General features: G+C 43.9%; 1 long non-coding RNA gene across 1 annotated transcript in view; it reads right to left on the bottom strand.

Annotated features, from left to right (window-relative positions):
• Positions 1–25,699, bottom strand: part of LOC133774348 (uncharacterized) — a 192,392-nt gene that overhangs the window by 62,594 nt on the left and 104,099 nt on the right. The window lies entirely within an intron of this gene.

Below are 25,699 nucleotides of genomic sequence, written 5' to 3'. Positions count from 1 at the left end.
CTTATATCTTACAGACTAAAAAACTCGTCCATGGTTTGTTTGTAAAGGTCTCCAGATCATGCTTCTTCAGCAGAAGGAATATAGAAACAGATCTGGAGCAAAATATTCACAGCCTTAGCGTGTGGGGAGTCACCGGGCTAGAATCTGATTTCCGAAACTGCCCAAGACGCAAAGGTCAAAGTACTTCCTCAAAGCAGCCAAGAAGCTGGAGAAAATTCCCAGGATTCCTGAACCCTTGACGCTGATTTTGTCAGAGGAGGAAGCCACTGCTCCCCTCAGCCGACCCCACTTGATGTTTTCGTTTTCATCCCCTGCTCGCCAGAGCCAACTGCTGGGTTGTTGCCTCCTTACATGGGATTCAACTTCACGGTACATCTACTTACACACAAAGAAATAAATATCTTAATGGCAATGTAAACATTCCAAAAATCACAGAATAGAATCTCACATCTCATTTTATAGAACTAATGGTTTTTTCATAAAGAGAGGATTCCAGAAAGTTCACAGAGTGGAATTAAAAGATAAGTTTATTTTGGCACAAAAATTTTTGAAATTCATGTACATGAGAAATCTTCAAAAAGCTCCTGGAAATGTATATTCTAAAAATCTGTGGCAGGAAGCATTGTGGTATAGAGGGTTAAGCCACCATCTGGGATGCTCATGTCCCATAGCAGATTGCCAGTTTGAATCTTGGCTACTCAGCTTCTGATCCAGCTTTCTGGTAAAGTGCCTGGGAAAGCAGCAGATGATGGCTCAAGTACTTGAGTTCTTGCCTCCAACATGGGAGACCTGGATGGAGTTCCTGGCCCCTGGCTTCAGCCTTGCAGAGCCCTGGCTGTTGCAATTCACTCATGCTCATTCATGTGCGCTCTCTCTCCCACCTTCATTCTACTTCTCAAATAAATAAATAAATAAATCTTTTGAAAAATGTATGCATGGATTTCCAAATGTTTTCAAAATAAACTTAAATTTCATTTTTTATTTAAAAAAATCTTATTTTCATTCTGTTTGAAAGGCAGAGAAACACACGGAGAGAGACCTTCTGTCGTCTGTTTCACTTCCCAAATGCCTGCAACAGTTGGGGCTGGCCCAGACCAAAGCCAGGAGCCTGAAACTCAATCTGGATCTCCCACATGGGCAGCAGGGACCCAGTACTTGTGTCATCACTGCCACCTCCCGGGTTGTGCATTAGCTTGAATTGGGATTGAAAGCAGAGTAGCCAGGACTTAAGTCAGGCACTCCAACGTGGGATGCAGGTGAACTCAGCAGTGACTTAAATACTGTATCCCATGTCCATCTCAAACTTATATTTTAATTCCATGAACTTTTTCAGTACCTTCATATTACCATAACATATACTCATGACATCTGTTACATTTCTGGGCAAGAATCATGACTGACTTATCCTGCCTCCCTCAACACATTGATTTCAATGGATTTGCTATAAAAAAATAGAGATTACAGCAGCTCCTTTAAGACTCTGGAGACTGAGTTTCGGGGATAAAATCAAAATAATGTGTTAGTAATTCATCACTATCAGCATGTGATAACATGTGATGGGGCCACAGTAGTTTAGATTTACAGACTTGAGTAATGTGCTTGAGAGCAACGGCTTGTTTTCCTACATACTGTGTTGCCAATAGGCAAATGCACACAAATATAGGCTGAAAATAATTCTTGTTTTTTTCATTTGCACACTCAGTTCAGTTCAAACTGTTCCCATTGCTGTTTGTTAACACAATCTCCCAGGAAGCTGATCTAGTGTCTCCCATGCTTCATTCAGTCTCCACTCTTGTTGTCACAGAAACTTCTGGAGAGAGTCTTGCACATCTGCACACAGTGCCATTATGTATTTGAGCATTCACTACAGTAATGTTTGCTATGGAAAGGAAAACTATGCTGTTAGAATGTCTTATAACTTAGCCTTGTGTTCCCTAGTAGAAATAAATGTCTGAAAACTTACTATAGGCAGGATCTAACTTCCATACAAGACACATTGCATGTACTGATGAGTTAAACAGTTTGCTTGCAAATAACCCTATTTATTCATGAGGTTTGGGAACTAGCATACGTAAAACCATTGGTAAACGAAGCTTGAAATAATTTTTCCTCCATATAATCTCTTTTAAATGGACAGTTTGATTTATGAATGGAGTGATCATAATACAGACCTCTGTCCAGGAAAGGACACGTGCGAATGATTAGAAACTACAGAGTATCTTCATGGCATGTTACATCTGTGTGTGGTATGTTCTTGGTGGCTACAAAATCACGTGCATATTTCTGCTTCAGGGCTGCAGAGTTTGTACAGACTCATGAATTTAATTAATAGGCTCGGGCACCAAGACCTGCACTACAGCACGCACTAAAGCAAAACCGCATCTCTCAGTATTAACAAGAAAGCCTGATCGGATGGTGAGGAAAAGGGAAAGTGAGGGCAAGGAACAGCAGGGCCCAAACCACCTCCACTGGCAGATCTGATTTCTAGGGAAATGCTTCCGTTTTTTTTCTTTTTTCTATTGCTTTAATTTTTAAAATCCACTCTTCCAGTTTACAGACCAAAGATTTTTTTCCTTTTGGCCAAACTATAAACTTCCAAAAGAACCTGAAGGAATTGTGTGTCTTTGTAATAACTTGGATAGTTATTTAGCACAGAATATAATTGTTTTTCCATAAAGAGATAATTAGAATGAATTTTTAAAATTAGAATTAAACATTAGTGACTTACATCATTAAAATATAAATAAAAGGTTCTCTTCCTTTAAGTTATAGAAGCTTTTAAGTCAAAAACACTTAAAGGCATGGTGGGAGGGGAGTACTAGCTTTATTTTTTTTTTAAATTTTATTTCATAAATGTGAATTTACAAAGTGCAACTTTTGTATTGTTGTGGCTTCCCCCCTCACAACCTCCCTCCCTCCCGTGGCCCTCCCTTCTCCCTCTCCCATCCTGCCCTTTATCGAGTTTCATTTTCAATTACCTTCATATACTGAAGATCAACTTAGTATATACTAACTAGCTTTATTTTTAAAAATCCTTTGAAATATTTGAGGAAATGGTTATGAATAGTAAAAATCTACTATTATGGGGAGGGGAGTAATTACAGAAAAGGGGACAGAAAGAATTCAGTTATCTAAGGGAAAGCCTCTCTGGAAAGGATCTCAACGTTCTACTTCCATTAAGGAAAAAATATTGAGCAAGTGATTAGAGAGTTCCAGAAGAGAAAAATGTGAAAACAGAGTTCACCATAAATACCAAGGAGCCAATATCAGATCCTCAGTAATGAGCAGGGCCAGGGAGTCATGTTTGGTGCTAGAATGAATACCAAAGCACATTGCAAACAATGGGTTCTGTCTAAACGTGGATTATAGACTACATTCAGAATTCAGTGGATATGTGATCGTCTTCTAGAAATGGGTTCTAAGATGTCCACTGAGCTCTCTCCTGTGCCTTATGGCACAGGACATTTTGCCAGTTCCACAGTTCCCTATGCTGGTCCTTGGCTGTGAATTCCGGATGCACTTCCCTCCTTCTGATTGACATCCCCTTAGGTTGTTTCCCTTGGTTAGTCCACATAGGTTGAACAGAACTCGGATCCTTGGGTGGGATATCTTCCACTCTCCAACTTTGGAGCAAGAAGTAACCACCTGCCTCACGGTCTCCCTCATTTTCATCATCAGTCTACACTTTGGCCCCAGATTATGGATGGATTGAACTGTGTGATTAGGATTAAAGAACAAAGTTCCATCCTTCAGTTTCCATCTCTTATTTTCTCCTACCATTTTATATCAATTATCAGCTACAGAAAATTGACCACTAGAATAGCTAACCATTTTTATGAACTGAAACACTAGGAAAACAGTCTCCAGATTGTAAAAGTAACATTATAAATGTGATCATGGGGCTGGTGTGGTGGTGTAGTGGATAAGGCCACTGTCTGTGATGCCAGCATCTCATATGGGCACCAGTTAGATTCCCAGCTACTCCACTTCCAATCCAGCCAACTGGTAATGGCCTGGGAAAGCAGTGGAAGATGGTCCAAGTGCTTGGGATCTTGCTTCTGACTCCTGGCTTCAGCTGGATTGCAAACATTTGGTGAGTGAGTCAGTAGATGGAAGATTCTCTCTCTCTCTCTCTCTCTCTGTAACTCTGCCTTTCAAACAAATAAATAAATATTTATAAAAAAATAAAAAACACATGTGATCACTAATGACATCTTTGCTAGACCACAGCAGGCACAGAGCTATGGTAAAACATTACCAACTTGTACAAGTGTCCCCACAGGAAACCTCTATGTTGACATTGACGGCTTGATTGTAAACAATAGACTCATTGGTTCTTTATCACAGATGAACTTTACATCAGGGCTCATTGACTGTCCATGCTTATAGTCATGCAGCTACCTTTGTCATAACCATTGCGTCTTTGTTTTTTTAAAGATTTATTTATTTATTTATTTATTTATTTTAAAGGCTGAGCAACAGAAAGAAAAGGAAAGACAGAGAGAGAGAGAGAGAGAGAGAGGGAATCTTCCATTTGCTGGTTAACTTCCTAAATGGCCACAAAAGCCAGGTCTGGGCCAGGCCAAAGCCTGGAGCCAAGAACTCCATATCCAAGTCTCCCACGTGGGTGGCAGGGACCCAAGTACTTCCCATGAAACTTAACAATAAGCTTGATCAGAAGGGGAGCAGCTGGGACTCAAACCAGCACTCTGATATGGGATGCTAACATCGTAAGTGGCAGCTTAACCTGCTATACCACAGTGCCAGCCCCACCACTATATCCTTGGATAAAGGTACTTCATACACCAGTGCATTTTTGAACCCAATGCTTCAAGGAATTCTCTGACAAACCCTTTGGAAAAGCAATAAAAATTTCTGAAGTGAAAACATCCTTCAAATGCCTGTTTTATGAGTCTACTGTTTCATGTTACTAGGTTTGCTTAAAGTAGGGTTTGCATATTAGTTATAGCATTTTCTCACATCAGTATAACATCCATTACTGTTTATTTCCTGTACTGGGACAGAGCAGACATGGGAAGGCAAAATGTCTACCAACACCTATTAAAGGGAAAGCAAGTAAGAATAAGCTCTGCCCCACTCCGGGTAACTCCCCGGGTAGACACTGCCAAGTACAGAGACAAGTGTGTTGTTGAAATGCACACTGATTTGGATGGTCTGGCTTTGAACCCCAGTTCTACTACCAACTGGGATGAAGTCTCTAAACTTCAGATCCTACTCATGTCAAATAGGGACAATAATATAACTCCTTCTACCCAGTCTGGGTGAAGACTTAAGTTAGTAAGATAATGAATGCTGGGGCCAGCATTACAGCCTAGTGGGTTAAGACACAGCCTGTGACACCAGCATCCCATACCGGTTGGAGTCCTCTTCTGATCCAGTTCCCTGCAAATTGCCTGAGAAAAGCAGCAGAAGATGGCCCAAGTACTTGAGCCCCTACTACCCATATGGAAGACCCAGATTCTGGCTGTGGCCTGGCACAGAGCTGGCTGTGTTAGCCATCTGGGGAGTGAACCAGTAAATGGAAGACTCTCTCTCTCTATCTCTGTAACTCTGACTTTAAAAATAAATAAATCTTTAAAAAATAAAGATAAACGCTGAATAAGTGTTAGCTACTATTATAAGCATAAAAATTTTCCAATTTTTAAAAAAGATAGAAATCACTCCAGTGGGACATAAGAGGCCCCTTTCGCTTCCTAGCGGCAGAGAAAACGTTGGAATCACAAGTTTCCGCCGCTCAGAACCAATGCTGGCAGCTCTCTTACCGCCTCCATCCTCCCTCCTCACTGGCTCCTGCCCACGCTGTGCCAAGCAGATCAGCAACAGGATATGGAGTCATCTTCCGTGGTCCCAGCTGGCTTTGATTGTGCTGTGATGACTTGGCTGTTACAGGGGCCAGACTGAAAGCGTATCTCAACCTCACCTCTTGGATACAGTGTTGTTTGTATTTGCCCAAAACTTTCTTCCCCTTGGGTCGTTTAAAGATCATGCCAAAATCCCTGTTTCTTTTATCTGGGAAAAGTCTTTCTTATGAATATCTGAGGGCAGTTATTCTTGCCTTCATTTTGTAGATCTGGAAGGGAGTTTTATAGCTTCACAGCCGGAGTCTACATAGAGCAAAGTGATCCTTCCAACATCTAAGCCAGCTCAAGTCACTGCACTGCTTCAAACCACAAACTGCCTTCATCTCAGAGTGGAAGCCAATGTCCTCAGATGGCTCACAAGGTACTGCACAGTCCCCACTTACTTCCACAACCTCTTCTTCCATTCCCCCACCCCTTGCTTCCTTACTAACCTTTGAAACTCCAATTATGCTCCTGCCTCAGGGTCTTTGCACTGGTATTCCCTCTTCATGAAAGCTCTTTGTCCCAGAAACTACACAGGTGACTTCTAGCCCCAATTCAAATGTCACTCATCCTCCATAAAAACAGGACTCTTCTCATGCTCTTTATCTCCCTACTCTACAAGCATCGGTGTCTTACTTATTGTATTTGTTTATAGATTTATTGGCCTTTGCTTTGTAGTCCACTGTAACACCAGCATCTACCCCCCTGAAGGTCCTTAACAGGGGTTCAATAAATATTTATTGAATGTTGAAGGAACAGACCTCTACGGGATTTGGCATCAATTAGGCCTCTTGGTGTGTCTGCAGATTTACCTACCAAATTGGCACATTGCTAATATCCTTTTCATTATTTTATTAACTTCCTTAACTTCCTAATATTTCCTAAGATTTTCTTCTGTGCTTCTCATCCATGACTCCAGCTTCCCCTTCTCACCAATATTCTGTGATTCTTTGTCACTATCTACTCACGCTGTTTTTCACAAAAATCTATAGAACATTGTTTAACAAAGAACACAACACAGCATCAGGCTTCAGAAATGCTACCATATATCAATATGTACAAAGTTGAGCTTAACGGAAAAGAATACTTCTCCATTAAACTTAGCACAGGGCCCCTTCCTCATGGAGTTTCACAACCACCCCTCTTGGTAGCCATAGGTGTATATCCTCTGGAAGAATCTGGGCCCCCATAAGTGGTAATCCAGTCTGACTTTGGACTTGGCCTCTGTGTTTTGATGATGCTCTGGCACTAGGGGTAAGATGTGCTTGTAGCAAGATGCAATATCTGTGCACATATGATAAACATGCTGGTGTGAAGCCAGGAGGCTGGATGTTTGAGTTCTGTCTTGCTTTCCTGTTCCTACTGAAAAGCACTGACAAAGCAGAAAGCAGGGGCTCTTCCAGAATTTAAATTTCTATGACAGAGATATGGAGGGAACAAGATGGAATCATCAACAAAGTTCCTGTGTTAAGGGGAAGAATACCGAACAAGAGAAAGTGGCCCTTAGAATACTTTCAAACAATGATAACATTTATCAGTAAGAATGCCAAAGAGAACAGGGGAATCTGGAAGAAAGGAAACAACAGAGAATTAACTTTGATTTTATGATCTTACTTCATGAACATGCTAGAGAATTCTCTGTCAGCTCCCCATTTCCCTGTGTCTTCTACTCTTTCTTTTGCCAAGATTGCCTTGCCTTTCTAGAACTACCTATGCCCTGAGGAACAGGTTAAAAAAAGAGAAAGACGTTAATTCTTCAGTCCAGGGGCTCCGTACCTTTGGTGCTGGGGCTCCCTGACTGGCTTCAATACCTGACTCCACCACCCAGCAGCCGTGCCTCCCAGGAAAGCTGCTGATCTGTCGTCAGACAGCCCTCCTACCAGCAGCATCATCCACTTCTCAGAAGGATGTGAGTGAGCAAACACAAAGCACTTAGAACAATGCTCCACGTGCCAAAAGTAGTCCATAAATGGCAGCTGGCATTCCCAGCCACTTAGGAATTTCTCCACTTTTTTCTCATAAACTCAAAGTCAATAACTTGGTATCAGTATTGGCTTTAAAGGAACTAAAGAATTCTCTCCTCTAACTCCAGTTCTGCAGCCCTAACCCAGAGGGAGAGCCACCAACTTCTCTGAGGATTCATGGTGGCAATGCTCCCTGGAATTCCTCTGCCCATCGCAACCAACTTACCAGGGCCAACCTGTCCTCCCCCAGGTCAGGTTTCTGTGCAGGGTGGCACACTACTTAGAATTCTGACAGTCGGTATTGACAGTGGCAAAACCTGAGGATGTTTCTCAAGTTGACTTCCTGGTTAAATTTTTTTTTCTCCCCACATAGTATGTGCAGCTAAGATTCGGTTGTAACACCCTAATACAGTTGCGGCTACCAAGGACCTTACACATAAAGACAAGACACAAACTTCTGGAAAGAAACTGTGCAGCAGAGGAAATCCGGGCTCAGTTCCTCCATCATATTTTTCCCCTGAGCCAGTTGGCCCTGAGTAGAATGAACAAGACAAGGGAATACTGCAGGTGGGGTGTGGGGAGGGGATGCAGCTTTTGTTCCTGAAAGAGCAGAAGGTCAGGGCCAGCCCCTGCACCTGCAGATGCTGATGGCCTCCAGTCCAGGTGGCCACAGAAGTGACAGCCATGGCAAACACCTGCACAGCCAGTGTCACTCTAGCTCTGTCACAGAACAAGATGATGTACTTGTACAAATCCTAAACAAGACTGCAGAGATTACTGCAAAATGCAGAGTGCGTGAAGGGTTTATTTATTTATTTATTATTTTTTTTTGACAGTCAGAGTGGATAGTGAGAGAGAGAGACAGAGAGAAAGGTCTTCCTTTTGCCGTTGGTTCACCCTCCAGTGGCCGCCATGGCCGGCGCACTGCGGCCGGCGCACCATGCTGATCCGAAGCCAGGAGCCAGGTGCTTATCCTGGTCTCCATGTGGGTGCAGGGCCCAAGGACTTGGGCCATCCTCCACTGCCTTCCCGGGCCATAGCAGAGAGCTGGCCCGCAAGAGGGGCAACCGGGATAGAATCCAGCGCCCAAACTGGGACTAGAACCCGGTGTGCCGGTGCCGGAAGGCGGAGGATTAGCCTGTTAAGCCACGGCGCTGGCCTGCGTGAAGGGTTATATCACAAGAATAATCCAGTACCATACAACTAGGTTCCCACTACCACTGGGGATGAAGAAGCAAGCAAATCCAGGCAATGTCCGCTGTGGTATAGTGGGTAAAACCACCGCCTACAGTGCCAGCATCCCATATGGGTGCCAGTTTGAGTCCCAGCTATAACACTTCTGATTCAGCTCTCTGCTATGGCTTAGGAAAGCAGTAGAAGATTACCCAAGTCCTTGGGCCCCTGCACCTGCATGGGAAGATCCAGAGGAAGCTCCTGGCTCCTGGCTTTGGATCAGTGCAGTTCTGGCCGTTGCAGCCAACTAGGGAGTGAATCAGCGCATGGAAGACCTCTCTCTCTCTCTCTGCCTTTCCTTCTCTCTCTGTGTAACTCTGACTTTCAAATAAATAAATAAATATTTAAAAAATATAAAAATAAATGTGACTATGCGCATGGGCCCATGCACCCCCAAGGTCTCTACAAGGGAAAGAGGCAGCAGGAGGGCCAGAATTGCAGGAGGAGATGTGGTGATGGAAGCAGACAGATTTAAGGATGCTGCACTGTTGCCTTGGAAGACGGAGGATGAGGCCATCCACCACAGAATTCCAAGACCCTAGAAGGGGGCAAATCCAAGGGATCAGATGCCCCCTACAGGAGCCAGAAGCAACGCTGCTAATGGGAACTGGGCAGGAAGAAGCATCTTCCAACTCCTTGTCCTAGAACCAGAAGTTAACACATTCGCTTGTTTTAAGCCACTAAGTGTGTTACAACAGCAATGAGAAATGAACAGTACTCATTGATACATTTTGATTTACATCAAGAGTGGGCAAACATGTTCTGTAAAGGGCTGGACAGTATATATTTTAGGTTTTGTGGGCCAAGAAGCCATACAACCTGCTACTATAACATAAAAGCAGCCACAGATGATGTGGCTGGGTTTGTGGGAGAACAAAACAGGCTGAGCAGGGGCAGAAGGAGCGGCGCACACAGGAGGAAACTGTAAGAATTTGACGACCTGAAATCCTGCAGCACTTTGAAGGGCATTATTACACTGTCCTGCAGTTGTATAAAACGGAGGGTAAGCTTCATCCTTCTGGAATCTGGCATCTCTGGGAATCACAGTGTGAGAGGATTTTTTTTTTTTTTTTTGACAGGCAGAGCGGACAGTGAGAGAGACAGAAAAAGGTCTTCCTTGTGCCGTTGGTTCACCCTCCAATGGCCACCATGGCTGGCACGCTGCAACCGGCACACCGCGCTGATCTGAAGGTAGGAGCCAGGTGCTTATCCTGGTCTCCCATGGGGTGTAGGGCCCAAGGACTTGGGCCATCCTCCTCTGTACTCCCGGGCCACAGCAGAGAGCTGGCCTGAAAGAGGGGCAACCGGGACAGAATCCGGCACCCCAACCAGGACTAGAACCCGGTGTGCTGGTGCCGCCAGGCGGAGGATTAGCCTATTGAGCCGCAGCGCCGGCCGTAGAATTTTTTTTTTCTTAACAACAACAACAACTAAAGCACTAATTTAGGAGTCAGAAGAATCTGGTTCCAGTCCTGGTTCTGTTGTGTCCTGTATGACCTTGGGAAGAACATTTTCATCCCGCAGGCCTCAGCTTTCTCACCCAGAAAACGCAGCTACAAAGCTCCGAAGTGCTCTGTGTCTTTCTGCTTTTTTTTTTCTCATTTCTTTTTTTTTTAAGATTTATTTATTTATTTGAAAGTCAGAGTTACACAGAGAGAAGGAGAGGCAGAGAGAGAGAGGGAGGGAGGGAGGGCTCCCATCCACTGGTTCACTCCCCAAACGACCACAACAGCCAGAGCTGTGCCAATCTGAAGCCAGGAGCCAGGAGCTTCTTCCAGGTCTCCTATGCAGATGCAGGGACCTAAGGACTTGGGTCATCTCCTACTGCTTTCCCAGGCCACAGCAGAGAGCTGGATTCTCATGATTTCTAACCATCACTGATTGAGGCAGGTAAAACCCAGGGATGATGAGCAACTTCAGGATGGTTGCGGTATTCTTCCATGTGAAATTTCCAGGGCTAGTCATCACTGTCACAGAAACAGCACAGATCTTCCTGAAGCACGCAGCTCCTTCAAGCTGTCTGACCACAATTAAATTTACAGCACTTAAGGTGAAAGAATGCCTGAAGGCACAGAAAGAGAAACGCCACAAGTTCCCATTCATGGGCTGAAGTTTAAAAGCTGATCTTGTGGAAGTAGAGAGGGGGCAGCAGTTACCAAGAGCCCAGGGAAAGGTATGGGGGGCAAGGAGAGATGATGCTTCACAGATGCAGGGGTGCAGCTGGATGGGAGGAATCACTTCTGTTCCAGGCACAGTAGGATCACCAGGGCTGACAGCACTCAACTGTGTATTTCAAAGCAGCTGGTAGAGAGGATTGTGCATGTTCCCACCACAAAGAAATGACAGACATCTGAAGGGACAGATGTGCCAGTTATCTTGATGGGATCATTACATGTTGTATGCATGTCTTGCAACGTCACATGATCCCATAAATATGTAAAATTACTATCTGCCAATTGAAAATGGTGCCTGAAGTAGACACAGAAAGGAGGCAGGAGCCTGGAGATGCTGGAATTCAGAAAATAAACTTCAGTGCATTCATTGAAATAAATCACATGGACAGACAAGGGAGCAGCCCCCGTGTGCAGCTGTTTAGGAAGCTGGGTCTCAAGCATGTGGGGCCAGAGAGAGAGCATTCCTGGGTAAAGGGCACAGCCTGAATCACTTTGCACCAAGCAGTCTGGGGCTGGAGGGAGGGGAAGGTGATGGGGAATACAAATGCTTCCAGCATAGTTCTTGTTCAACCTAGAGAGTGGGGGGCCACCGTCCCCAGGAGAGCATTGCAAATCTTCCCAGAGCTGCAAAGCCTTTAAACTCTGCTGCCCGATGCTGTGTGGCTTTGCAAAATTAAATTTACAGTCATTCACAGCAAACAAAACTAAAACGAATGTTCCTCAGGCTCACTAGCTGCGCGGCAAGGGCTGCATGGTCACGTGTGGCAAGCAGCTGCCATCTGGGTCAGCGCAGATAGAGAATCCAGCATTGCAGAAAGTTCCATCACCCTGTGCGGGTCCAATAGGGCAGCCACTACCCACAGTGTGCCCTTTAAATTAAATAACTGAAACCAAGAATTCTGCTCCCCAAACACACTAGCCACCTTTCACTAAGTTCCATGTGACTAGTAACTACCATTGGAACAGCATGGGCAGAGAACATTTCCTTCATTCCAGAAATTTCCACTGAGCAGCACTGCCTTTTATATATTTTCCTAGATTTGCTCTGGGATCATTTGGATGGTTTTCAGAGTCCAGCACTGTGACCCTCTCAGAAAGGGAACATGGCTGGATGTGGCCAGATTCACTGCTATTCACCCAACACTGACAACAAGGGTCCCCCCGCCCCCATGCACACACACCCCTCCCTCTCTGTTGCTTTCCTTGTCACTCCAGTTCTAGCAGTCACTCTCCCAGCTGCAGCAGTGCATGACAGGCACTTCCTGGCTCAGGTTTCAGATGCGGTTTCCTCCTGAAAAAGGAGCAGAGGCCAGTCCCTGACTCCCTTCTCACTGCTGCAGCTGGCTTACCCACCTTGAAGCTCTGCACCAGAGGAATTTCCCCAGCATGAGCACTGGGGGGGGAAGTGGAGTAAAAGAGATGTACCACGGCCTCAGATGAACCACCAGTCATGCGCCAGTGCCCTCTTTCATGATGAAGAGGTGGCCTTCAGGGCAGATGGGGGAGGGAGAGATGCTCAGGTATCACCTGAGCCCACATGGCCTGTCTTCCACGCACACTGACATCCAAAATGCAGTGCAGCCCTAGGAACAGATGGCCTGATCCTCCACAAACACCATCCCTCATAGCCACCAAGGTTGTACTCAGCCTGTCCCCCCACCCCCACCCCACCGTGTGCGATTACTTTGGGTGTTGGATTACAGAAAAGTGTGATTCCCCTCACTGGCTTGCCCTCCTCTGCTGTTGGAGAAACGCTGCCTTCCAGTCAGTTGTTTGGATTAAATCTTGAGGCAGTGAAGAACACTATCCTGGAAAAAGCTCGAATTTCACTTCACAGGTTTTCACATTTAGCTCGGCTCTATTTATCACATTTGTTGAGAGTCTTAGTGGGATTTGAGGAAGCACATGAGCAGCCAGGGAATGTCAGCAATGCATTTGCACGTAGGCCACAAGTCTGGGAGGCCCGAGAGGAGGACCCTTGGCCGGATTCCACTGTGGTCCAAATCGCCATCAAAAATGGGATATGGGAATCCCCATGTCATTCCCCCAACTAAGTTCTCAAGGCTCGGCCTGACACAGCAAAGGTGAGTTTCATTTTTGTTCACTCAAAGCACCAGGGATCAACACAGATCTGCCATATCACGCTCACCCAGCCCATGTTCAGGTACGGAGTACACGAGAATGAGAACACACGTGCTGTGTTCCATCTCTCTTCCTCCCTGTCTCACAGCCACCCAGGGTGCAGACTCACTCTGTGTTGGATTTATGCAGTTTGTCACTTACTCAGCCTTTTCCTCCCACAATTAGAGGATCAACTTCCTCTCCGTCTATTGCATGGTTCTAGAGAATGGGTCAAGTTTCTCTCTGTTGCCAAGTTTCAGAAGCGTGGGTGGTAGAAGTAATGTATGCAGCATTTCTGTCGCGGCAGTGAGTGTAATTTTTCTATTTAAAGCCAACTCTTGTCTTTTGATACAGCCTCAAGAGCCCAAACTCTGAAAGCCATCACAGCCTCCAGCTCTGCCTTTTCCCTGGAATAGGATGTTTGTGTCCCCTCCCAAGTTTGGTGAACTTGAGCAGCAGGGTCAGAATACCCTGTTACAGTCATCAGAGAACAGGAACAATCCTGGTGCTGAAAGCACGCCTGCTTTCTTGAGAAGATTAGCAACCAGAAGACAGCATGAAAGAAAAAAATACCTCTAACTTCAGGGGAGGCACATTATGTGCAGCAACTCAATCATGAATGTGTTTTTAATGAAGACAATGAAAGAATCCAGGATTAGGAGAGTTGGTGTTAAATCAGAAGGAGGGTTCACTTTAAGACTTTGGAATTTTAGAATTTATTATACGTCAAATTGAGTAACAGTATGGACTCACTGAAAGTCAAAAGAAAGATAAGGACCTAATGTTTTTAAGTGCTTGTGAGCATTATATATTCAGTGATAGTCACTCCTAAGAGAAATAAGCTATTGCCTGTGAGTTGTTCTATGTCCCCATTGATCAATGGCTATGGAGAAATCACGGATCCTCTTCTGAATGAGGTCCAGTAACCTTTTTTTTAAGCTTTGTTCTTTATTTGAAAGGAAGAGTTATAGAGAGAGCAAGGAAGAGACAGAGAGAGTGAGAGAAAGAGAGAGGCAGAGAGAGACAGAGAGAGAAAGAGATCTTTCATCTGCTGCTATACTCCCCAAATGGCCCCAGTGGTCAGGGCTGGATCAGGCTGAAGGAACAAGCCAAGGGCTTCATCCTGGTCTCTCACATGGGTCACAGGTACCCAAGCACTTTGGCCATCTTCTACTGCTTTCCTAGGCACAATAATAGGGAAGGGGATCAGAAGTGGAGTAGCCAGGACATGAACTGGTGCCCTATGGGACGCCAGCACTGCAGGCAGCAGCTTAACCTGCTGCACCACAGCACCGGCCACCGTAACTTTTGCTAACGGGTGCTGTCAGCCTTGCAGTGATATGACTCATGTAAACCTGTATCCATAACTTGAAGTGGAAAATTCAAATTCAGGGATCTTATGTGAAAGAACAAATACTGTTCACAATCCAACCTAGATTCCCTAGTTTCTGTATTTAGTTTTTTCCTCCCTGGTGATTGGAGCGACACATTCTTCACCCATCTAAATCCTAAACTTCACCCTACCTTCTCTCCTTCATTGTTTTTTATTTAAGATTTATTTATTTGTTTGAAAGGAAGGGTTACAAGAGAGGAAGAGACACAGAGAGATCTTCCATCTGCTGATTCCCTCCCTAGATGGCCACAAGAGCCAGATCTGAGCCAGGCTGAAGCCAGAAGCCAGGAACTCCTTCTGAATCTCCCATATGAGTGGCAGGGACCCAAGAACTTGGGCTATTTTCCACTGCTTTCTTTCCCAGACACATTAGCAGAGCACTGGATTGGAAGCTGAGTAGCCCCGAATGGAATCAGTGCCCCAATGTGAGATGCCAGTGCAACCCACAGGACCACAATGCTGGCCCCTCTCTCATTCATTTTCCCCTCCCTCTTTTCCTAACCCACCTCTCCAACTTCTCACCTTAAACCTTCTGTCATTATTAAACATGCCAGTTAAAGGCCAGGGCCTGAAAAAGTCACATATTGTCCAACCACACACAAAAAAAAATCAGAGCCATGTTCTGGGCCAAGTCAAGGTTTGGGGGGGCCCCACTAGTGAATGAAACATGCGGCAAGCTCTTCTGAACACAGACTGTCAGTGTGAGATGCCAGAACATACCCCATGCACTTGCTTCTCACCTTTGACCTCAAACCTTAGCACCATCCGTTACAGTGTTTTCACTGGAGTGATTTAAATACAAGCCTCCTGACTTTGTTCCTGTGTGAAAAGAGGACAAAAACCAGTTTCAGATCCCAGAGGTACCTACTGCCACCTGACTTGTTTCCATTTTTGAGATCAGCCTGAAATGCTAAACATTGGGTCCAAAAAATCAGGTGTAGAGAGCCAAAGGAACTGGTCTCCAGGGGATGGTTTTCAGGTCAAATAGTATGCCTACTCCAGAAAATGTGAGCTCCTATGCTAACAGATGTACCCTGGGAGTAGACGTGAGGGCAGAGGGCAAGGTCTCCATTGTAAGTTCAGTTGGGATTTGGTCCCAGCCCCTGCTTTTTGGATAAGATGGCCTTCCCATCACCTACTCACACCAAGGACAGACCCCACAGTGCACATAGATAGTTCCCTCACCTGAACCCCCTACTGTGGTGGGTGGACAAACTTGGGTGGTAGAAGTGTTCACCAGGAGAGCTTGCGTCTGCACAGTGCACAACATCAAAGGACTCCCAGATGTGATCTCCCTGGGCGTTTACAAGATCCTGTGGCCTCCTGGCAGCACAGAGAACTAGACATGAGGAAGCTATATCCCCCAGGTCATAGGGGCGGCTCCGGGATCACACTGAAATGAATTCAAATCCTGGCTCCACTATTTATTAGCTGTGCGGCATTGAGTTTATCATTTCACATCTGTTAGCCTCAGCTTCTTCATGTTAAGCTGGAGAAAATGATGTTAGCTACTTCACAGGGTTGTTCTGGAGTCCAAGGAGCCCTTGATTTTAAGAGGCCACATGCAGCATTGAACACAACACCTGACAGCACTTGTAGAGTATTTGGTAGGTGTCAGCTATTATTAGTAGCAGTAAATGTGTTTAGCTCTCACCAAAGGAGCCATTGCAAAAGAATACCTAATATTAAAAGTTAATCTTGTCACAGGGCAGCATGCACATGAGAGGCACAGAGGGAGATAACTTGGATAAGAAAATATAAAAATAAGTATTCAGGATATGTATACATCTTATTGTATGCTCTTGCAAAAAATGCTTACTTGACTGTTAAAAAGTTTCTCTTCTATGTTGGTTGACTGGCAAGGACAAACATGTAAGTTGACACTGGTATCTGAAGATGCAGAACTTAGCACTTGAAGGCAGTAATTTATGAGCCAAGGATGCTCTGAAATGGTCCCCAACTGGGCTCAGCACTGTGGATAGATTTTAAACATAGTTTAAAACTATGCATGACATTTATACAGCGTTTTTTTAAAAAAATAGTTGCAGTGTTGCTATTTCAGTTTTGGATATACATTACTCAAAAGTAGAAATTATTTTCATTGTGTTTGTTTTGTGGAGTTCATCATTCCCTGCATTTCCTAGAGAATCAGCTATTGTGACCACATTATCTTGCTATACATGCTTCTTTATTCTGCTTTACTAACTTTCCTGGCTTAGAAGTATGAAATAAGCTTTACCTCCTCTTGAAAATGAACTTTATAGATAAAATAAAAAATTTAGAACTATACTTTGAAGTTTATCCACAAGTTAAAACATAGTCCGTGATTTTGACTCACGCCTGTTTGGTTCAGAAGTGTGGGACCAGCCTGAAATAGCATCTGTAGGTACACAGCTAACTTTATGTGCTCATCAACTCTCTTATATTATGCAGTAGAAACAAGCAAACAAACAAATCTCATGAATCTCCAAGAACAAAAAGTTTAGTTCTTGCTGCCTTTATAGGTCAACTATAAAAAGAGTTGGTTGTGACTCTGCTCTGAGTGTCTTTATTCTAGGATCAAACCTGTCTGGATCGTGTTTATCTTGAGGAAGGAGAAAACAAAGCCAGATCCCTCCAATGGTGGATCTATACAATGGTTGATCCACACAATGATTCATGCCATGGCAGATCCATGCAATGACAGAACAATGCAACAATGCAACCATACAATGGTTCTTCAGTTTCTACCAGGAAGGGACACATCATAGTCCTACTGTTTCATAAAAGCAAGCCATGTTTTCTGTGTGCACCCATGCACATGTGCACGTGTGCGTCTCCCCCTTTCTAACTCTGCCTTTCAAATAGATAACTCTAATTTTTTTAAAAGTAGCAAATTAATCTGTCACCTTCAATGCTGGCATTCCACTGGGTGCCAGTTCATATCCTGGCTGCTCCACTTCCAACCCAGCTCTCTTGAGCCCCTGCTACCCATTTGGGAGACCTGGATGGAGCTCCTGGCTCCTGGCTCCTGGCTTTGGCTAGCCCAACCGTGGCTGTTTTAGTCATTTGGAGAGTGAACCAGAAGATGGAAGATCTCTCTAACTCTGTCCTTCAAATAAATAAATCTTTTTTTTTATTAAACTTTTATTTAATGAATATAAATTTCCAAAGTATAGCTTATGGGTTACAATGGCTTCCCCCCTCCCATAACTTCCCTCCCGCCCGCAACCCTTCCCTCCCTTTCCCGCTCCCTTTCCCCTTCCATTCATGTAAAGATTCATTTTCAATTCTCTTTGTATACAGAAGATCAGTTTAGTATATATTAGGTAAAGATTTCAACATTTTGCCCATATAGCAACATAAAGTGAAAAAACTACCATTGGATTACTAATTATAGCATTAAATAGCAATGTACAGCACATTAAAGACAGAGATCCTACATAATTTTTTTTTCAAATTAATTAATTTTCTATGCCATTTCCATTTTAACACCAGGTTGTTTTTTTTTTTTTTTCATTTCCAATTCTCTTTATATACAGAAGATCACTTCAGTATATAATTAGCAAAGACCTCATCAGTCTGCGCCCACACAGAAACGCAAAGTATAAAAATACTGTTTCAGCACCAGTCATAGCATCACTTGGCTTTAGACGACACATTAGGGACAGATCCCACATGGGGTGTAAGTACACAGTGACTCCTGTTGCTGACTTAACAATTTGACACTCCTGTTCATGGCGTCAGTAATCTCCCTAGGCTCTAGTCATGAGTTGCCAGGGCTATGGAAGCCTTTAGAGTTCGCTGACTTTGATCTTATTCCGATAGGGTCATAGTCAAAGTGGAAGTTCTCTCCTCCCTTCGGAGAAGGGTACCTCCTTCTTTGATGGCCCCGTTCTTTCCACTGGGATCTCACTCACAGAGATCATTCATTTAGGTCTTTTTTTTTTTTCCATGATATCTTGGCTTTCCATGCCTGCTATACTCTCATGGGCTCTTCAGCCAGATCTGAATGCCTTGAGGGCTGATTCTGAGGCCAGAGTGATTTTAGGACATACTACAGGGCAGTTGTTATCAAAACAGCATGGTACTGGTACAGAAACAGATGGATAGACCAATGGAACAGAATAGAAACACCAGAAATCAATCCAAACATCTACAGCCAACTTATATTTGACCAAAGATCCAAATCTAATCCCTGGAATAAGGACAGTCTATTCAATAAATGGTGCTGGGAAAATTGGATTTCCACATGCAGAAGCTTGAAGCAAGACCCATACCTATCACCTTACACAAAAATTCACTCAACATGGATTAAAGACTTAAATCTACAACCCGAAACCATCAAATTATTAGAGAGCATTGGAGAAACCCTGCAAGATATAGGCACAGGCAAAGACTTCCTGGAAAATACTCCAACAGCACAGGCAGTCAAAACCAAAATTAACATTTGGGATTGCATCAAATTGAGAAGTTTCTGTACTTCAAAAGAAACAGTCAGGAAAGTGAAGAGGCAACCAACAGAATGGGAAAAAATATTCGCAAACTATACTACAGATAAAGGATTGATAACCAGAATCTACAAAGAAATCAAGAAACTCCACAACAACAAAACAAACAACCCACTTAAGAGATGGGCCAAGGACCTCAATAGACATTTTTCGAAAGAGGAAATCCAAATGGCCAACAGACACATGAAAAAATGTTCAAGATCACTAGCAATCAGAGAAATGCAAATCAAAACCACAATGAGGTTCCATCTCACCCCGGTGAGAATGGCTCACATTCAGAAATCTACCAACAACAGATGCTGGAGAGGATGTGGGGAAAAAGGGACACTAACCCACTGTTGGTGGGAATGCAAACTGGTTAAGCCACTATGGAAGTCTGTCTGGAGATTCCTCAGAAACCTGAACATAACCCTACCATACAACCCAGCCATCCCACTCCTTGGAATTTACCCAAAGGAAATTAATTTGGCAAATAAAAAAGCCATCTGCACATTAATGTTTATTGCAGCTCAATTCACAATAGCTAAGACCTGGAACCAACCCAAATGCCCATCAACAGTAGACTGGATAAAGAAATTATGGGACATGTACTCCATAGAATACTATACAGCAGTAAGAAACAACGAAACCCAGTCATTTGCAACAAGATGGAGCAATCTGGAAAACATCATGCTGAGTGAATTAAGCCAGTCCCAAAGAGAAAAATATCATTTGTTTTCCCTGATCGGTGACAACTGAGCGCCAAAGGGGAAACCTGTGGAAGTGAAATGGACACTATAAGCAACAACGAACTGATCAGCTCCTGTCCTGACTTTAGATGTACAATGTAATACTTTATCCTTTTTAGTATTTGTTGTTGTTGTTGTTGTTGTTGTTCTAGTACTATTGGTTGAACTCAGTAATTAACACACAATTATTCTTAGGTGTTTAAATTTTAACTGAAAAGTGATCCCTGTTAAATCTAAGAGTGGAAAAAGAGAGGGAGGAGATGAACAATTTGGAACATGCTCAATCGGACTGGCCGCAAATGGTGGAGTTAGAAATGTGCCAGGGGATTCCAACACAATCCCATCAAGATGGCATGTACCAATGCCATCGCACTAGTCCAAGTGATCAATTTCAGCTCACAATTGATAGCTCTGATAGGTCTAAGAGTCAAAGAGATCACACAAACAAGACAAGTATCTGCTAATACTAACTGATAGAATCAAAAAGGGAGAGAAAGATCCAACATGGGAAGTGGGATACACAGCAGACTCATAGGGTGGCAGATGTCCTAAACAACACTCTGGCCTCAAATAAATAAATCTTAAAAAGCAAACAAACAAAAAAACCAAGGCATGTGCTCAAGCCTGACATCAGAGTATGGGGAAGTAAATTTATCAATCAGAGAGAGTCGGGGAGAGAGGACAGGGCAAGCCACATAGTGGGAACAGGTTCATATAATCCTTGCACCAGGGGCAGCCTGGTGAAAGAGAACACCACAATCCACCACATTTTCAATTTTGGTTAACTTTGAATCAAATTCCTGTTTCCTAATTTTTTGGTATTTTAATGGTAGTCTCAAGATTTAGAGAGCAGAGAAGAAAGATTTAAGATATGCCCCAGGATAGAATAGGGTTAGCCAGCTCCAGCTTGTAGCCCATTTTTGTATGGTCCATGAGATAAGGATTATTTAGAAAGAGATAGAAGAAAAATAGTGACTAAGATCAACTGTGGCCCATGTAGCCTCAAAATCAGCTTGTGTGATGATAAATCTGGTCTTTAATTTGGTGGGTGCTAAGCAGTATAGAATGACTCCTCTAGAATAGGGAGCCCAGACTCCTATGACTCTATCCAATCCTGTTCCTGGTGTTGAACGTACCACTCTGGATTGTAACTACATTTCTATGCCTCTATGTTCCGCAAAGCAGCTATGATGATTTCCTTGAGAGAGGAGAATGCAAGGTCCCACACTTAGTCCGTGGCTTGGACAACATTGTTTTTGTTTTGTTTTGTTTTAATCCTTTTTTTTTTTTTTTTTTTTTGACAGGCAGAGTGGACAGTGAGAGAGACAGAGAGAAAGGTCTTCCTTTACCATTGGTTCACCCCCCAATGGCCGCTGTGGCCGGCGCACCACGCTGATCCGAAGCCAGGAGCCAGGTGCCTCCCCTGTTCTCCCATGCGGGTGCAGGGCCCAAAGACTTGGGCCATCCTCCACTGCCTTCCCGGGCCACAACAGAGAGCTGGACTGGAAGAGGAGCAACTGGGACAGAATCTAGTGCCCCAACCAGGACTAGAACCCAGGTTGCCGGTGCCACAGGCAGAGGATTAGCCAAGTGAGCTGTGGCGCTGGCCGGACAACAGTGTTTTTATAAATGTTTAATTGTCTCTTTGGGACCCTGTCGGAATAAGATCGAAGTCGGTGAACCCTAAAGGCTTCCATAGCCTCGGCAACCCATGACTAGAGCCTAGGGAGATTACTGATGCCATAAACAAGAGTGTTAAATTGTTAGATCAACATCAAGAGTCACTGTGTACTTACGTCCCATGTGGGATCTGTCCTTAATGGGTTGTCCAGTGTGAAGTAATGATATAGCTAGTACTGAAACAGTATTTTTAACACTTTGTGTTTACGTGTGGGTGCAAACTGATGAAATCTTTACTTAGTATATACTGAATCGATCTTCTGTATATAAAGAAAATTGAAAATGAAAAAAAAAAAACCTGGTGTTAAATTGGAAATTACATAGAAAATCAATTTTTTTTAAAAATATCATGTAGGATCTCTGTCATTAATGTGCTATACACTGTTATTTAATGCTATAACTAGTACTCCAACAGTATTTTTTTCACTTTGTGTGGCTATGTGAGGGCAAACTGTTGAGATCTTTATATATACTAATCTGATTTTCTGTATATAAAGAGAATTGAAAATGAATCTTGATGTGAATGGAAGGGGAGAGCGAGCAGGAAAGGGGAGGGTTGCGGGTGGGAGGGAAGTTATGGGGGCGGGGAGCCATTGTAATCCATAAGCTGTACTTTGGAAATTTATATTCATTAAATAAAAGATAAAAAATAAAAATAAAAATAAATGTTTAATTGACCTGGCCTGTGAAAGCAGTAGAAGATGGCCCAAGTGCTTGGGCCCCTGCATCCACATGAGAGACCAGAATGAAGCTCCTGGCTCCTGGCTCCAGATCAGCCCAGTTCTGGCTGTTGTGGCCATCTGGGGAGTGAACCAGAGAATGGAAGACCTCTCTGTCTCTCCCTCTGTCTATCTGTAACTCTACCTCTCAAGTAAATAAATAAATCTTTAATAAATGTTTAGTTGAATTTAAACTACAGGCATGACAGAAACTTATGATATCATATCAGCTCTCAATTTCATCATGAATCCTTTGTTCTTAAATAAATTCCTTCTCTGAATTTACTAATGTGAAAATGAAAATATAACTGTTTGTCACTCTAATTCTTTAAGTGATTACAGATGACAGAAGAAAGTCATGTGGACCCTAATGCATTTGCTGAAATCAATCAAAACAACAAAAAGACCAAAGAGTGAGGAAATTCCATGTAAAATGAAATAAAGGCCTCTTCCTCAAATTAAAAATTATGAAGAACAGCTGCTGAAAATGTTAAAATGTATTGAAATAAGACAGCAGTGGGAGAGTTATTATAATTTTTGAGGAATAGGACAAGGGAACTGGTTGACTGGCTACAAGGAGATCACACGGAGACATTCTTTGAGTGATGAAACTATTCTTTACACTATGATGTTGATGGACACATGACTCTATGCATTGGCCAAAACTCATGAAACTGCCAATCAGAAAGAATAAAGTTTAATGTACACAAATTTTTAAAAACCTAACCGGTGGGCAGGCATTTTATACAGCAGTTAAGTTACCACTTGGGACACCCACATCCTATATTGGAGTGCCTGGCTCCCAATCCTGGCTCCTCCACTTCTGATCCATCTTCCTGTTAATACACACCATGGGAGACAGCAGATGATGGCTCAAGTACCTGAGTCTCTGCCACGCACCTGAGAGACCTGCATGGAGTTATAGGTTCTTGGCTTCAGCCTGATGCAGTCCTGTGTGGGTGTTTAGGGACTGAACCAGTGGGTGGAAGATACCTCTCTCTTCCCCTCCCTCTCTCTCTCTCTTTCAAAGAAAAATGAAAATAAAAATAAAAATTAAACAAAACCTGGATTTTGGGGAATGCCAGGATGAGTTTCAGACTGTGACAATAAGCACAGTTCAGTCTTCCACACCCTTCCCCTGTCTCCATCACTCCACAGATGATTTTTTTTCATTAATTAATTTTTTTTTTACAAGCAGAGTTAGACAGTGAGAAAGAGAGAGAGAGAGAGACAGAGAGAAAGGTCTTCCTTTTCTGTTGCTTCAACCCCCACAAGTGGCCACCACGGCTGGTGTGTTGTGGCCGGCGCGCTGCGCTGATCCAAAGCCAGGTGCCAGGTGCTTTCTCCTGGTCTCCCATGTGGGTACAGGGCCCAAGGACCTGGGCCATCCTCCACTGCACTCCCGGGCCACAGCAAAGAGCTGGACTGGAAGAGGAGCAACTGGGACAGGACCAGCACCCCAACCAGGACTAGGGTCTGGGGTGCCGGCACCGCAGGCAGAGGATTAGCTGAGTGAGCTGTGGCGCCAGCCCACAGATGATTTTTTTTTTTTAAGATTTATTTATGTATTTGAAAGGCAGAGTTACAGAGAGGCAGAGGCAGAGGCAGAGGGGGAGAGAGAGAGAGAAAGAGAGAGAGAGAGAGAGAGAGAGAGAGGTCTTCCATCTGCTGGTTCACTCCCCAGTTGGCTGCAAGGGTCAGAGCAGCACCAATCTGAAGCACTTGGGCCTTCTTCCAACTGCTTTCTCAGGCCGTAGCAGAAAGCTGGATTGGAAGTGGAGCAGCTGGGACTGGAACTGGTGCCCATGTGGGATGCCAGCACTGCACGCGTCCACTACGCCACAGCACCAGCCCCACCACATCTGATTCTTTAGCAAAGAGAAAACTCACGTTAAACTGCCTCTAAAGATAGGTCATACGTATAAAGGCTCTTAGCTTAGGATTTATCTGTTGATATATGAAAAATAGAAGACAAAAACATAGAAATCCAGGCCAAAAAAAATTATAAGGAACATATTTAAGAAGAGGAATTAGCCCAAGAAAATAAGGGAAAATGGGGCTGACATCATGGCGCAGTAGGTTAATCCTCTGCCTGTGGCACCGTCATCCCATATGGGCACTGGTTCTAGTCCCAGCTGCTCCTCTTCCAATCCAGCTCTCTGCTATGGCCTGAGAAAGCAGTAGAGGATGGCCCAAGTGCTTGGGCCCCTGCAACCGCATGGGAGACCGGGAAGAAGCACCTGACTTCTGGCTTCGGATCGGCACAGGTCCAGCTTGCGGCCATTTGGGGAGTGAACCAACAGAAAGAAGACCTTTCTCTCTGTCTCTTCCTCCCATAGTCTGTAACTCTACCTCTCAAATAAATAAATTAAAAAAAAAAAAGAAAGAAAGAAAATAAGGGAAAATGTCCCTAGTACAGTTTGGATATGGTTGGAGTTTTTCCTCCAAGGATTCTTGTGTTGGAAGCTCGATCCTAGGTGTGACCAGGTTAACAGGTGGTGGGAACTTCTACAGGTGAGCTCCAGTGGGAGATCATTAGGGTATAGGAGGCATCGCCCTAGGAAGCGGTTGAGGTAGTTCTGCTAGAACCCTGATTAGTTCTCTAGAGAGCTGCTATAAAAGAGTGAGCCATGCCCCTACCTTCTCTCTGGCTTCCTGTTTCACCAAGTGACCCCTTCCTCATGAGCACCCACCATCATGATACCATTTACCATGAGGTCCTCACCAAAACCAAGCCAGTGCTGGTGCAGTGCCATTGACCCTCCAGAATTAATAATCTTCTTATCTTTACAAAGCATGGAGCCTCGGGTATGTTGTTATAGTAATGGAAATAGGGCAAACACAATCCCAAATTGCTTTTCAGAATCTCAAAGCAATTAAACATGATATGAATACTTTGTAAAGAGAGGTCATCCAAAATTGACAAAAATTTGAAATGAGGGTGGTAAGACTGCAGTAAGTTGGCCATGTGTGAGAAAGAAATGCAAGAGAAAATGAAATCATGACAGAGATAAAAGGCAAATGAGAAGCAAAAAACAACAAAACAGAGAGAATACATAAAAGTTAAGACAATCGTGGACATGGAGGGAAAAGTTTGAATAAATTACACACCTCATAAAGGAAAAGAACAGTGATGTAGATAGTTAGAAAGAGGGGCCAACCCTGTGGCACGGCAGGTTAAAGCCCTGGCCTGAAGCACCGGCATTCCATATGGGCGCCGGTTCTAGTCCTGGCTGCTCCTCTTCCGATCCAGCTCTCTGCTATGGCCTTGGAAAGCAGTGGAATATGACCAAAATCCTTGGGCCCCTGCACCAGCATGGGAGACCCAGAAGA

The sequence above is a fragment of the Lepus europaeus genome, chromosome 15 (genome assembly GCF_033115175.1).
Source record: "Lepus europaeus isolate LE1 chromosome 15, mLepTim1.pri, whole genome shotgun sequence".
Lineage (NCBI taxonomy): Eukaryota > Metazoa > Chordata > Mammalia > Lagomorpha > Leporidae > Lepus > Lepus europaeus.
Note: the sequence above shows the minus strand (reverse complement) of the source record. Positions and strands in the feature narration are given on the sequence as shown.